At 44.0% G+C, this 14555-nt stretch overlaps 1 pseudogene; it reads left to right on the top strand.

Annotated features, from left to right (window-relative positions):
* LOC120038874 overlaps positions 1 to 14555 on the top strand; it is a 79223-nt pseudogene that overhangs the window by 19308 nt on the left and 45360 nt on the right.

Genomic DNA, 14555 nt, shown 5'->3' with positions numbered 1-14555 from the left:
AACCCTAACCCTCTCCCCTCACAGAGCCGTAGAGAAGTTGACGGTCAGCAGTTTGAGGGCTAACCCTAACCCTCTCCCCTCACAGAGCCGTAGAGAAGATGGCGGGTCAGCAGTTTGAGGGCTAACCCTAACCCTCTCCCCTCACAGAGCCGTAGAGAAGATGGCGGGTCAGCAGTTTGAGGGCTAACCCTAACCCTCTCCCCTCACAGAGCCGTAGAGAAGATGGCGGGTCAGCAGTTTGAGGGCTAACCCTAACCCTCTCCCCTCACAGAGCCGTAGAGAAGTTGACGGTCACCAGTTTGAGGACTAACCCTAACCCTCTCCCCTCACAGAGCCATAGAGAAGTTGACGGTCACCAGTTTGAGGGCTAACCCTAACCCTCTCCCCTCACAGAGCCATAGAGAAGTTGACGGTCACCAGTTTGAGGACTAACCCTAACCCTCTCCCCTCACAGAGCCGTAGAGAAGATGGCGGGTCAGCAGTTTGAGGGCTAACCCTAACCCTCTCCCCTCACAGAGCCATAGAGAAGATGGCGGGTCAGCAGTTTGAGGGCTAACCCTAACCCTCTCCCCTCACAGAGCCGTAGAGAAGATGGCGGGTCAGCAGTTTTAAGGGCTAACCCTAACCCTCTCCCCTCACAGAGCCGTAGAGAAGATGACGGGTCAGCAGTTTTAAGGGCTAACCCTAACCCTCTCCCCTCACAGAGCCGTAGAGAAGATGGCGGGTCAGCAGTTTTAAGGGCTAACCCTAACCCTCTCCCCTCACAGAGCCGTAGAGAAGATGGCGGGTCAGCAGTTTGAGGGCTAACCCTAACCCTCTCCCCTCACAGAGCCGTAGAGAAGATGGCGGGTCAGCAGTTTGAGGGCTAACCCTAACCCTCTCCCCTCACAGAGCCGTAGAGAAGATGGCGGGTCAGCAGTTTGAGGGCTACTCCTTCAGGGTGTCGTACATCCTGGATATGGATGCAGCTCCGCCCCTACAGGCCCCACGGATGCGTCGGGGGTGTCGGTCGTCCAGGGTCCAGGACGGGCCCCAGCCAGGGCCCTCGGGGGGCTTCGGAGGGCCCCGACACAAACAGCATGACTTCCCCCTCCGCATGCTGGTCCCCACACAGTTCGTAGGAGCCATCATCGGCAAGGAGGGCCTCACCATCAAGAACGTCACCCAACAGACGCAGTCCAGGTAGGTTGTTGGATCAGAATGGTTCTATCTGCATTAGACACAATCCTTTGTGGGTCAAATATCCAATATGAAGTATGGGGTTAATTACATTTCAGTTAAATCAGTCACTGAATTAACATGGCATTGACCCCAAACCTGAATATGATTATGTATGCAGTCTCAGCCTTTCAGTGACCTGTCTGCCTCTCTCCATCAGGGTGGACAGCCTTTCAGTGACCTGTCTGTCTCTCTCCATCAGGGTGGACAGCCTTTCAGTGACCTGTCTGTCTCTCTCCATCAGGGTGGACAGCCTTTCAGTGACCTGTCTGTCTCTCTCCATCAGGGTGGACAGCCTTTCAGTGACCTGTCTGTCTCTCTCCATCAGGGTGGACAGCCTTTCAGTGACCTGTCTGTCTGTCTCCATCAGGGTGGACACCCTTTCAGTGACCTGTCTGTCTCTCTCCATCAGGGTGGACATCCTTTCATTGACCTGTCTGTCTCTCTCCATCAGGGTGGACAGCCTTTCAGTGACCCGTCTGTCTCTCTCCATCAGGGTGGACAGCCTTTCAGTGACCTGTCTGTCTCTCTCCATCAGGGTGGACAGCCTTTCAGTGACCCGTCTGTCTGTCTCCATCAGGGTGGACAGCCTTTCAGTGACCCGTCTGTCTGTCTCCATCAGGGTGGACAGCCTTTCAGTGACCTGTCTGTCTCTCTCCATCAGGGTGGACAGCCTTTCAGTGACCTGTCTGTCTGTCTCCATCAGGGTGGACAGCCTTTCAGTGACCTGTCTGTCTCTCTCCATCAGGGTGGACAGCCTTTCAGTGACCTGTCTGTCTCTCTCCATCAGGGTGGACAGCCTTTCAGTGACCTGTCTGTCTTTCTCCATCAGGGTGGACAGCCTTTCAGTGACCTGTCTGTCTTTCTCCATCAGGGTGGACAGCCTTTCAGTGACCTGTCTGTCTTTCTCCATCAGGGTGGACAGCCTTTCAGTGACCTGTCTGTCTCTCTCCATCAGGGTGGACAGCCTTTCAGTGACCTGTCTGTCTGTCTCCATCAGGGTGGACAGCCTTTCAGTGACCTGTCTGTCTGTCTGTCTCCATCAGGGTGGACAGCCTTTCAGTGACCTGTCTGTCTCTCTCCATCAGGGTGGACAGCCTTTCAGTGACCTGTCTGTCTCTCTCCATCAGGGTGGACAGCCTTTCAGTGACCTGTCTGTCTCTCTCCATCAGGGTGGACAGCCTGAACGCCTTTCAGTGACCTGTCTGTCTCTCTCCATCAGGTGACAGCCTTTCAGTGACCTGTCTGTCTGTCTCCATCAGGGTGGACAGCCTTTCAGTGACCTGTCTGTCTCTCTCCATCAGGGTGGACAGCCTTTGTGACCTGTCTGTCTCTCTCCATCAGGGTGGACATCCATCGGAAGGAGAATGTGGGAGCAGCAGAGAAGCCTATCACCATCCACTCCACCCCCGAGGGCTGCTCCTCTGCCTGCCGTATGATCCTGGATATCATGCAGAAAGAGGCCAGCGAGACCAAGGAGTGAGTCTACTATAGCATCCCTACTATACCTTTACTACACCCCAACACCCCAACTACTACACCCCTACTATACCAGTACTACACCCCTACTACACCCCTACTACACCCTCACTATACCAGTACTACACCCTCACTACACCCCTACTACACCCTCACTACTACACCCCAACTACTACACCCCTACTATACCATTACTACACACCCATACTATACCATTACTACACCCTCACTACACCCCTACTACACCATCACTACTACACCCCAACTACTACACCCCTACTATACCATTACTACACCCTCACTACTACACCCCTACTATACCATTACTACACCCCTACTATACCATTACTACACCCTCACTACTACACCCCTACTATACCATTACTACACCCTCACTACTACACCCCTACTATACCATTACTACACCCCAACTACTACACCCCACTATACCATTACTACACCCCAACTACTACACCCCACTATACCATTACTACACCCTCACTACTACACCCCCACTATACCATTACTACACCCCAACTACTACACCCCACTATACCATTACTACACCCTCACTACTACACCCCTACTATACCATTACTACACCCTCACTACTACACCCCTACTATACCATTACTACACCCCAACTACTACACCCCTACTATACCATTACTACACCCTCACTACTACACCCCTACTATACCATTACTACACCCTCACTACTACACCCCTACTATACCATTACTACACCCCAACTACTACACCCCTACTATACCATTACAACACCCCCACTACACCCCAACACCCCCACTACTACACCACTACTATACCATTACTACACCCCAACTACTACACCCCTACTATACCATTACTACACCCTCACTACTACACCCCACTATACCATTACTACACCCCAACTACTACACCCCACTATACCATTACTACACCCCAACTACTACACCCCACTATACCATTACTACACCCCTACTATACCATTACTACACCCTCACTACCACCCCACTATACCATTACTACACCCCAACTACTACACCCCACTATACCATTACTACACCCTCACTACTACACCCCACTATACCATTACTACACCCTCACTACTACACCCCACTATACCATTACTACACCCCAACTACTACACCCCCACTATACCATTACTACACCCCAACTACTACACCCCACTATACCATTACTACACCCCTACTATACCATTACTACACCCTCACTACTACACCCCACTATACCATTACTACACCCCAACTACTACACCCCACTATACCATTACTACACCCCTACTATACCATTACTACACCCTCTCTACTACACCCCACTATACCATTACTACACCCCCACTACTACACCCCTACTATACCATTACTACACCGCTACAACACCCCAACACCCTCACTACTACACCCCTACTATACATTACTCCCCCCTACTACACCCTACTATCATCTACACCTCACTACTACACCCTACTATACCATTACTACACCCCCACTACTACACCCCCACTATACCATTACTACACCCCAACTACTACACCCCTACTATACCATTACTACACCCTCACTACTACACCCCTACTATACCATTACTACACCCCTACTATACCATTACTACACCCTCACTACTACACCCCTACTATACCATTACTACACCCCAACTACTACACCCTACTATACCATTACTACACCCTCACTACTACACCCCTACTATACCATTACTACACCCTCCCTACTACACCCCTACTATACCATTACACTACACCCACTACTAGACCCCTACTATACCATTACTACACCCCCACTACTACACCCCTACTATACCATTACTACACCCCCACTACACCCCAACACCCTCACTACTACACCCCTACTATACCATTACTACACCCCCACTACACCCCTACTATACCATTACTACACCCCCACTACACCCCTACTATACCATTACTACACCCCCACTACACCCCTACTATACCATTACTACACCCCCACTACACCCCAACACCGTCACTACTACACCCCTACTATACCATTATTACACCCCAACTACTACACCCCCTACAACACCCCAACACTCGCTACTACACCATTTGGTAGGCCTACATCAGAGCGCGACATCAGATCACGTCATCAGAGCTCATCGTATGTTGAACGCTGAACGAGAGACCTCGGTTCGTTGTTTTTGTAAAGTTGTGACAGTGTTTCCTTGCAAAGTTTGATTTGATTTGTTTTGCTGTCTATATTCAGAACCACATTCCTGTAAAGATTAGAGAGGATCTCATGTTAAATACTGTTGAAGTAATATGGCTACAGGTTCATCTGCCTCACCTAAAGCCCATTCTGTGGGAGCTGCTATAGACCACCAAGTGATACAGTCAGTATCTGGATAATGTTAAATACTGTTGAAGTAATATGGCTACAGGTTCATCTGCCTCACCTAAAGCCCATTCTGGTGGGAAGCTGCTATAGACCACCAAGTGATAACAGTCAGTATCTGGATAACATGTTAAATACTGTTGAAGTAATATGGCTACAGGTTCATCTGCCTCACCTAAAGCCCATTCTGGTGGGAAGCTGCTATAGACCACCAAGTGATAACAGTCAGTATCTGGATAACATGTTAAATACTGTTGAAGTAATATGGCTACAGGTTCATCTGCCTCACCTAAAGCCCATTCTGGTGGAAGCTGCTATAGACCACCAGTGATACAGTCAGTTCTGGATAACATGTTAAATACGTTTGAGTAATATGGCTACAGGTTCATCTGCCTCACCTAAAGCCCATTCTGGTGGGAAGCTGCTATAGACCACAGTGATAACAGTCAGTACCTGGATAACATGTTAAATACTGTTGAAGTAATATGGCTACAGGTTCATCTGCCTCACCTAAAGCCCATTCTGGTGGGAAGCTGCTATAGACCACAAGGGCTACAGTCATGCATAATCAGTGAACATGATTAATCTATATACTGTATATTAAGCAGAGATCAATATTTACTCTTCTATAATTTAAAGTATATTAACTCATAAAAAAAACATCTATAATGAACAGCTAATGGATAGCGTCCAAACGCGGATTAATGTTCAGTGATATAAAACATCGAATTTTAAAACAGATATTTAAACAAAATAAATTCAAATAGATCACTATTATAACCTCAATAGTTTTTAAAATATAGCAGGATATTCACAATATCTAATTAAAAATTAATTCGAGAATATCAACAAAACTTACCAACACTTACTATTCATATTCCATACTGTTATTAACACAACTATCGATATAATCATTATATGTTTATAACATAAATAGCATATTAATATATCTCGAATAATTCTCCATTACCATCTCACTATTAAATGTTATATTAAAGAACTATACTTGTAATTTTAATCACAAATAATATCTGCCAATTATCAACGTTATATATCCGAGTTCGATACTGCGTATCATAAATCGTAAGTCTTATAGCACGTTATAAATGTATAGATCACTTATTATATAAATACTGTGAAGTATAAAGCACTCCACATAAAAATTCAGTTCTATAGAACATTCAAGTTAGATAAACCACTAAGAACAAATAGTAACCAATTTCATCAGTAACCACAACATTCGAAAGCGTATCGTAAAACATATAAACAGTATCTGGATAACATGTGTAAATGCTTGATAATGTATGTATTCAACAGAGAAGTTATTTTTCTGGGTGATTTTAAATATTGACTGGCTTTCATCAAGCTGCCCACTCAAGAAAAAACTTCAAACTGTAACCAGTGTCTGCAACCTGGATCAGGTTATCAGTCAACCTACCAGGGTCTGCAACCTGGTTCAGGTTATCAGTCAACCTACCAGGGTCTGCAACCTGGTTCAGGTTACCAGTCAACCTACCAGGGTATTTACAAACAGCACAGGAATGAAATCATCAACATTTATTGATCACATCTTTACTAACGCTGCAGATATTTGTTTTAAAGCAGAATCCAGATGCATAGGATGTAGTGATCACAATATAGTAGCCATATCTAGGAAAACCAAAGGTATTTATTTACATGTTATATTTTAGTCATTTAGCAGACGCTCTTATCCAGAGCGACTTACAGTAGTGAGTGCATACATTTCCATACTGGTCCCCCTTTGGAACCCACAACCCTGGCGTAGCAAGTGCTAGCCACTTTAATAATAACAAATTGGATGTAATAAATGTATCACTTAAACAATGCCACTTTATATAATGTTTACATACCCTACATTACTCATCTCATATGTATATGTATATACTGTACTCTATATCATCTACTGCATCTTGCCATCTTTATGTAGTACATGTATCACTAGCCACTTTAAACTATGCCACTTTATGTTTACATACACTACATTACTCATCTCATATGTATATACTGTACTATATACCATCTACTGTATCTTGCCTATGCCGTTCTGTACCATCACTTATTCATATATTTATATGTACATATTCGTATTCATTCCTTTACACTTGTGTGTATTAGGTAGTTGTTAGATATTACTGCATGGTTGGAACTAGAAGCACAAGCATTTCGCTACACCCGCAATAACATCTGCTAACCATGTGTATGTGACCAATAACATTTGATTTGATTTCCTATGCTCTACCAACTGAGCCACGTGGGTTTGGTAAATGTACTGCAAATTGAGAAATCATGTGACTAAACTGAATAAAAAGAAGAAACTATATTATGAAACAAAGATAAATGATATAAAAAGTGATAGTAAAAAGCTTTGGAGCTCCTTAAATTATATTTTAGGCAAAAAGCCAACTCGGCTCCATCATTCATTGAATCAGATGGCTCATTCATCACAAACCCACTGATATTTCCAACTTCTTCAATTCTTTTTTTAATTGGTAAGATTAGCAAACTTAGGCAATGACATGCCAGCAACAAACACGGACACTACACATCCAAGTATATCTAACCAAATTATGAAAGACAAGCATTGTAATTTTGAATTCTGTAAAATGAGTGTCGAAGAGGTGAAAAAATGATTGTTGTCTTTCAACAATGTCAAGCCACCGGGGTCTGAAGACTTGGATGGAAAGTTACTGAGGATAATAGAGGACGATATTGTCACTCCTATTTGCCACATCTTCAATTTAACCCTACTAGAAAGTGTGTTCCCTCAGGCCTGGAGGGAAACTAAAGTCATTCTGCTACCCAAGAATAGTAAAGCCCCCTTTAATGGCTCAAATAGCCGACCAATCAGCCTGTTACCAACCCAAACTTCTGGAAAAATTGTGTTTGACCAGATACAATGCTATTTTACAGACTTTCAGCACACTTGTAGGGAAGGACATTCAACAAGCACAGCACTTACACAAATAACTGATGATTGGCTGAGAGAAATTGATTATAAAAAATGATTGTGGGGACTGTTTTGTTAGACTTCAGTGTAGCTTTTGACATTATCTGACATTGTCTGCTGCTGGAAAAACATGACATAATACAGAACATTAAATAGACCAGAACAGCTCAAGGACAGAACTACATCAATAAAAAATAAATAAAAAAAAGGCAGATGTAGTAATTGAGTCTCCTCAACTTGTTCAACAGCCACACCATTCATTACCAGATTCAGCTGAGGTCTAGAGCTTAGGGAAGGATTTTTACCAAATACAATGCTCTTACTTTAAGAGATGTTCAGGACCAATCTATTACTGACCACCCATTCCAAAACAGACTGCTACTCTTTGTTATTTCACACATACTATTTAGATACTGACCGTTAGCACTTGGTGGCCTATAGCAACACCCCAAAAGAAAAGGCTTTAGATGAGGCAGGTGAACCTGCAACCACAACACTTCAATAACACTTGACATGAGATCTTCTCTAAGCATTACAGGGATATGAAAACAGCCCTCCCCATACATTACGGGATATGCTCGAATAATACGCAACACTCCCCCATAAGCATTACAGGGATATGGCTCTGAATATATACAGCAACACCTCCCCATAAGCATTAACAGGATATGGCTCTGATATATACGTAACACCTCCCCCAATAGCATTACAGGGATATGGCTCTGAATATATACACGAACACCTCCCCCATAAGCATTACAGGGATATGCCTCGGATATATACAGCAACACCTCCCCCATAAGCATTACAGGGATATGGCTCTTAATATATCATAAACACCTCCCCCATAAGCATTACAGGGATATGGCTCTGAATATATCAGCAAACACCTCCCCCAAGCATTACAGGGATATTGCTTCTGAATATATACAGAACACCTCCCCATAAGCATACAGGGATATGGCTCTGAATATATACAGCAACACTCCCCCATAAGCATTACAGGGTATGGCTCTGAATATAACAGCAACACCTCCCCCATAAGCATTACAGGGATATGCTCTGAATATATACAGCAACACCTCCCCCATAGTCATTACAGGGAATGACTCTGAATATATACAGTAACACCTCCCCCATAAGCATTACAGGGATATGGCTCTGAAATATATACAGCAACACCTCCCCCATAAGCATTACAGGGATATGGCTCTGAATAATACAGCAACACCTCCCCCCATAGCATTAAGGGATATGGCTCTGAATATAACAGCAACACCTCCCCATAAGCATTACAGGGATATGGCTCTGAATATATACAGTACACCTCCCCCATCGACTTACAGGGATATGGCTCTGATATTACAGCAACACCTCCCCATAAACATTACATGGGATATGCTCTGAATATATACAGCAACACCTCCCCCATAAGCATTACAGGGATATGGCTCTGAATTATACAGCAACACCTCACCCATAGCATTACAGGATATGGCTCTGAATATATACAGAACACCTCCCCCATAAGCATACAGGGTTATGGCTCGGAATATATACAGCAACACCTCCCCATAAGCATTACAGGGATATGGCTCTGAATATATACAGAACACCTCACCCATAAGACAGTAGGATATGGCCTCTGATATATACAGCAACACCTCCCCATAAGCATTACAGGGATATGGCTCTGAAGTATACAGCAACACTCCCCCCATAAACATTACAGGATATGGCTCTGAATATATACAGCAACACCTCCCCCATAAGCATTACAGGGATATGGCTCTGAATATATACAGCAACACCTCCCCCATCAGGCATACAGGGATATGGCTCTGAATATATACAGCAACACCTCCCCCATAAGCATTACAGGGATATGGCTCTGATATATACAGCAACACCTCCCCATAAGCATTACAGGGATATGGCTCGATATATACAGCAACACCTCCCCCATAAGCATTACAGGGATATGGCTCTGAATATATACAGCAACACCTCCCCCATAAGCATTACAGGGATATGGCTCTTAATATATACAGCAACACCTCCCCCATAAGCATTACAGGGATATGGCTCTGAATATATACAGTAACACCTCCCCCATAAGCATTACAGGATATGGCTCTGAATATATACAGCACACTCCCCATAACATTCCAGGATATGGCTCTGAATATATACAGCAACACCTCCCCATAACATTACAGGGATATGTCTCTGAATATATACAGCAACACCTCCCCCATAATCATTACAGGGATATGGCTCTGTATATACAGCAACACCTCCCCCATAAGCATTACAGGGATGGCTCTGAATATATACCAGCAACACCTCCCCATAAGCATTACAGGGATATGCTCTGAATATATACAGCAACACCTCCCCCATAAGCATTACAGGGATATGCTCTGAATATCTACACAACACCTCCCCATAAGCATTACAGGGATTGGCTCTGAATATATAGTAACACCTCCCCCATAAGCATTACAGGGATATGCTCTGATATATACAGTAACACCTCCCCCATAAGCATTCAGGGATATGGCTCTGAATATATACAGCAACCTCCCCCATAAGCTTAAGGGATAAGGCTCTGAATATATACACTAACACCTCCCCCCTAACATTACAGGGATATGGCTCTGAATATATACAGTAACACCTCCCCCAGAGCATTACAGGGATATGGCTCTGAATATATACAGCAACACCTCCCCATAAGCATTACAGGGATCTGCTCTGAATAATAACAGCAACACCTCCCCCATAAGCATTACAGGGATATGGCTCTGATAATATATCAGCAACACCTCCCCCATAGCATTACAGGGATATGGCTCTGAATATATACAGCAACCCTCCCCATAAGCATTACAGGATATGCTCTGAATATATACAGCACATCCCCCCCATAAGCATTACAGGGATAGGCTCTGAACTATATACAGCAACACCTCCCCCATAAGCTATCAGGGATATGGCTCTGAATATATACAGCAACACCTCCCCATAGCATTACAGGGATATGGCTCTTATATATAGTACACTCCCCCATAAGCATTACAGGATATGGCTCTGAATATATACAGTAACACCTCCCCATAAGCATTACAGATATGGCTGAATTATACAGCAACACTCCCCATAACATTACGGATATGGCTCTGAATATATACAGTAACACCTCCCCCATAAGCATTACAGGGATAGGCTTCTGAATATATACAGCAACACCTCCCCCATAAGCATTACAGGATATGGCTCTGAATATATACAGCAACACTCCCCATAAGCATTACAGGGATGTGGCTCTAATATATACAGTAACACCTCCCACATAAGCATTACAGGGATATGGCTCTGATATATACAGTAACCACCTCCCCTAAGCATTACAGGGATATGGCTCTGATATATACAGCAACAACCTCCCATAAATCATTACAGGATTGGCTCTGAATATATACAGCACACCTCCCCCATAAGCATTACAGGGATAGGCTCTGAATATATACAGCAACACCTCCCCCATAAGCAATTACAGGGATATGGCTCTGAATATATACAGCAACACCTCCCCATAACATTACAGGATATGGCTCTGATATATACAGCCACCCCCCCATAAGCATTACAGGGATATGGCTCTGAATATATACAGCACACCTCCCCCATAAGCATTACAGGGATATGCTCTGAATATATACAGCAACACCTCCCCATAAACATTACAGGGATATGCTCTGAATATATACAGCAACACCTCCCCCATAAGCTTACGGGATAGCTCTGATAATACAGCACACCTCCCCATAAGCATTACAGGGATATGGCCTCTGAATATATACAGCAACACACTCCCCATAAGCATTACAGGATATGGCTCTGAATATATACAGTAACACCTCCCCCATAAGCATTACAGGGATATGGCTCTGAATATATACAGTAAACACCTCCCCCATAAGCATTACATGGATATGGCTCTGAATATATCCAGCACACTCCCCCATAGCATTACAGGATATGTATATTACACACACCTCCCCCATAAGCATTACAGGATATGGCTCTGATAATATACAGCAACACCTCCCCCATAGAGCATTACAGGGATATTGCTCTGAATATATACAGCAACACCCCCCCATAAGCATTACAGGGATATGGCTCTGAATATATACAGCAACACCTCCCCCATAAGCATTACAGGGATATGCTCTGAATATATACAGCAACACCTCCCCCATAAGCATTACAGGAATATGGCTCTGAATATATACAGCAACACCTCCCCCATAAGCATTACAGGATATGGCTCTGAATATAATACAAACACCTCCCCCATAAGCATTACAGGATATGGCTCTGAATATATACAGTAACACCCTCCCCCATAAGCATTACAGGATATGCTCTGAATATATACGGCAACACCTCCCCCATAACATTACAGGGATATGGCTCTGAATATATACAGCAACACCTCCCATAAGCATTAAGGGATATGGCTCTGAATATATACAGCAACACCTCCCCATAAGCATTACAGGATATGGCTCTGAATATATACAGCAACATCCCCCCAAACATTACAGGGATATGGCTCTGAATATATACAGCACACCTCCCCCATAAGCATTACAGGGATATGGCTCTGAATATATACACAACACCTCCCCCATAAGCATTACAGGGATATGGCTCTGAATATATACAGCAACCTCCCCCATAAACATTACAGGGATATGGCTCTGAATATATAAAGCAACACCTCCCCCATAAACATTACAGGATATGGCTCTGAATATATACAGCAACACCTCCCCCATAAGCATTACAGGGATATGGCCTCTGAATATATCAGCACCCCTCCCCATAAGCATTACAGGGATATGGCTCTGAATATATACAGCAACACCTCCCCCATAAGCATTTACAGGGATATGGCTTCTGAATATATACAGCAACACCTCCCCCATAAGCATTACAGGATATGGCTCTGATATATACAGCAACAACCTCCCCCATAGCATTACAGGGATATGGCTCTGAAAATCGCAACACCTCCCCCATAGCATTACAGGGAATGCTCTGATATATACACAACACCTCCCCCATAAGCATTACAGGGATAGGCTCTGAATAATACAGAACACCTCCCATAAGCATTACAGGGATATGGCTCTGAATATATACAGCAACACCTCCCCATAAGCATTACAGGGATATGGCTCTGAATATATAGCACACCTCCCATAACATACAGGGATATGGCTCTGAATATATACAGAACACCTCCCCCATAAGCATTAAGGGATATGGCTCTGAATTATACAGCAACACCTCCCCATAAGCATTACAGGATATGGCTCTGAATATATACAGCAACACCTCCCCATAAGCATTACAGGATATGCTCTGAATATATACAGCACACCTCCCCCATAAGCTACAGGGATATGGCTCTGAATATATACAGCAACACCTCCCCCATAAGCATTACAGGGATATGGCTCTATATTACAGTAACACCTCCCCATAAGCATTACAGGGATATGGCTCTGAATATATACAGCAAACACCCTCCCCATAAGCATTACAGGGATATGGCTCTGAATCTATACAGTACACCTCCCCATATACGCATTACAGGATATGGCTCTTAATATATACAGCAACACCTCCCCATAAGCATTACAGGGATATGCTCTGAATATACAGCAACACCTCCCCCATAAGCATTACAGGGATATGGCTCTGAATAATAAGCAACACCTCCCCCATAAGCATTACAGGGATATGGCTCTGAATATATACAGCAACACCTCCCCATAAGCATTACAGGGATATGGCTCTGAATATATACAGCAACACCTCACCCCATAAGCATTACAGGATATGGCTCGAATATATACAGCAACACCTCCCCATAAGCATTACAGGGATATGTGCTCGACATATATACAGCAACACCTCCCCCATAAGCATTACAGGGATATGTCTCTATATACAGAACACCCCCCATAAGCATTACAGGGGATATGGCTCTGAATATATACCAGAACACCTCCCCCATAAGCATTACAGGGATATGGCTCTGAATATACAGCAACACTCCCCCATAACATTACAGGGATATGGCTCAATGATATACAGAACACCTCCCCCATAAGCATACAGGGATATGTCTGAATATATACAGCAACACCTCCCCCATAAGCATTACAGGGATATGGCTCTGAATATATACAGCTAACACCTACCCACATACAGCATTACAGGGATACTGGCTCTGAATATATACAGCAACACCTCCCCCATAAGCATACAGGGATATGGACTCTGAATATATACAGCAACACTCCCCATAACATTACGGGATATGGCTCTGAATATATACAGTACCACCTCCCCATAACATTACAGGGATATGGCTCTGAATATATACAGTAACACCTCCCCCATAAGCA

Source organism: Salvelinus namaycush, unplaced genomic scaffold (genome assembly GCF_016432855.1).
Source record: "Salvelinus namaycush isolate Seneca unplaced genomic scaffold, SaNama_1.0 Scaffold242, whole genome shotgun sequence".
Taxonomy (NCBI): domain Eukaryota; kingdom Metazoa; phylum Chordata; class Actinopteri; order Salmoniformes; family Salmonidae; genus Salvelinus; species Salvelinus namaycush.
The sequence above is the reverse complement of the archived record's forward strand: the minus strand, read 5'-3'. Positions and strand labels throughout refer to the sequence as shown.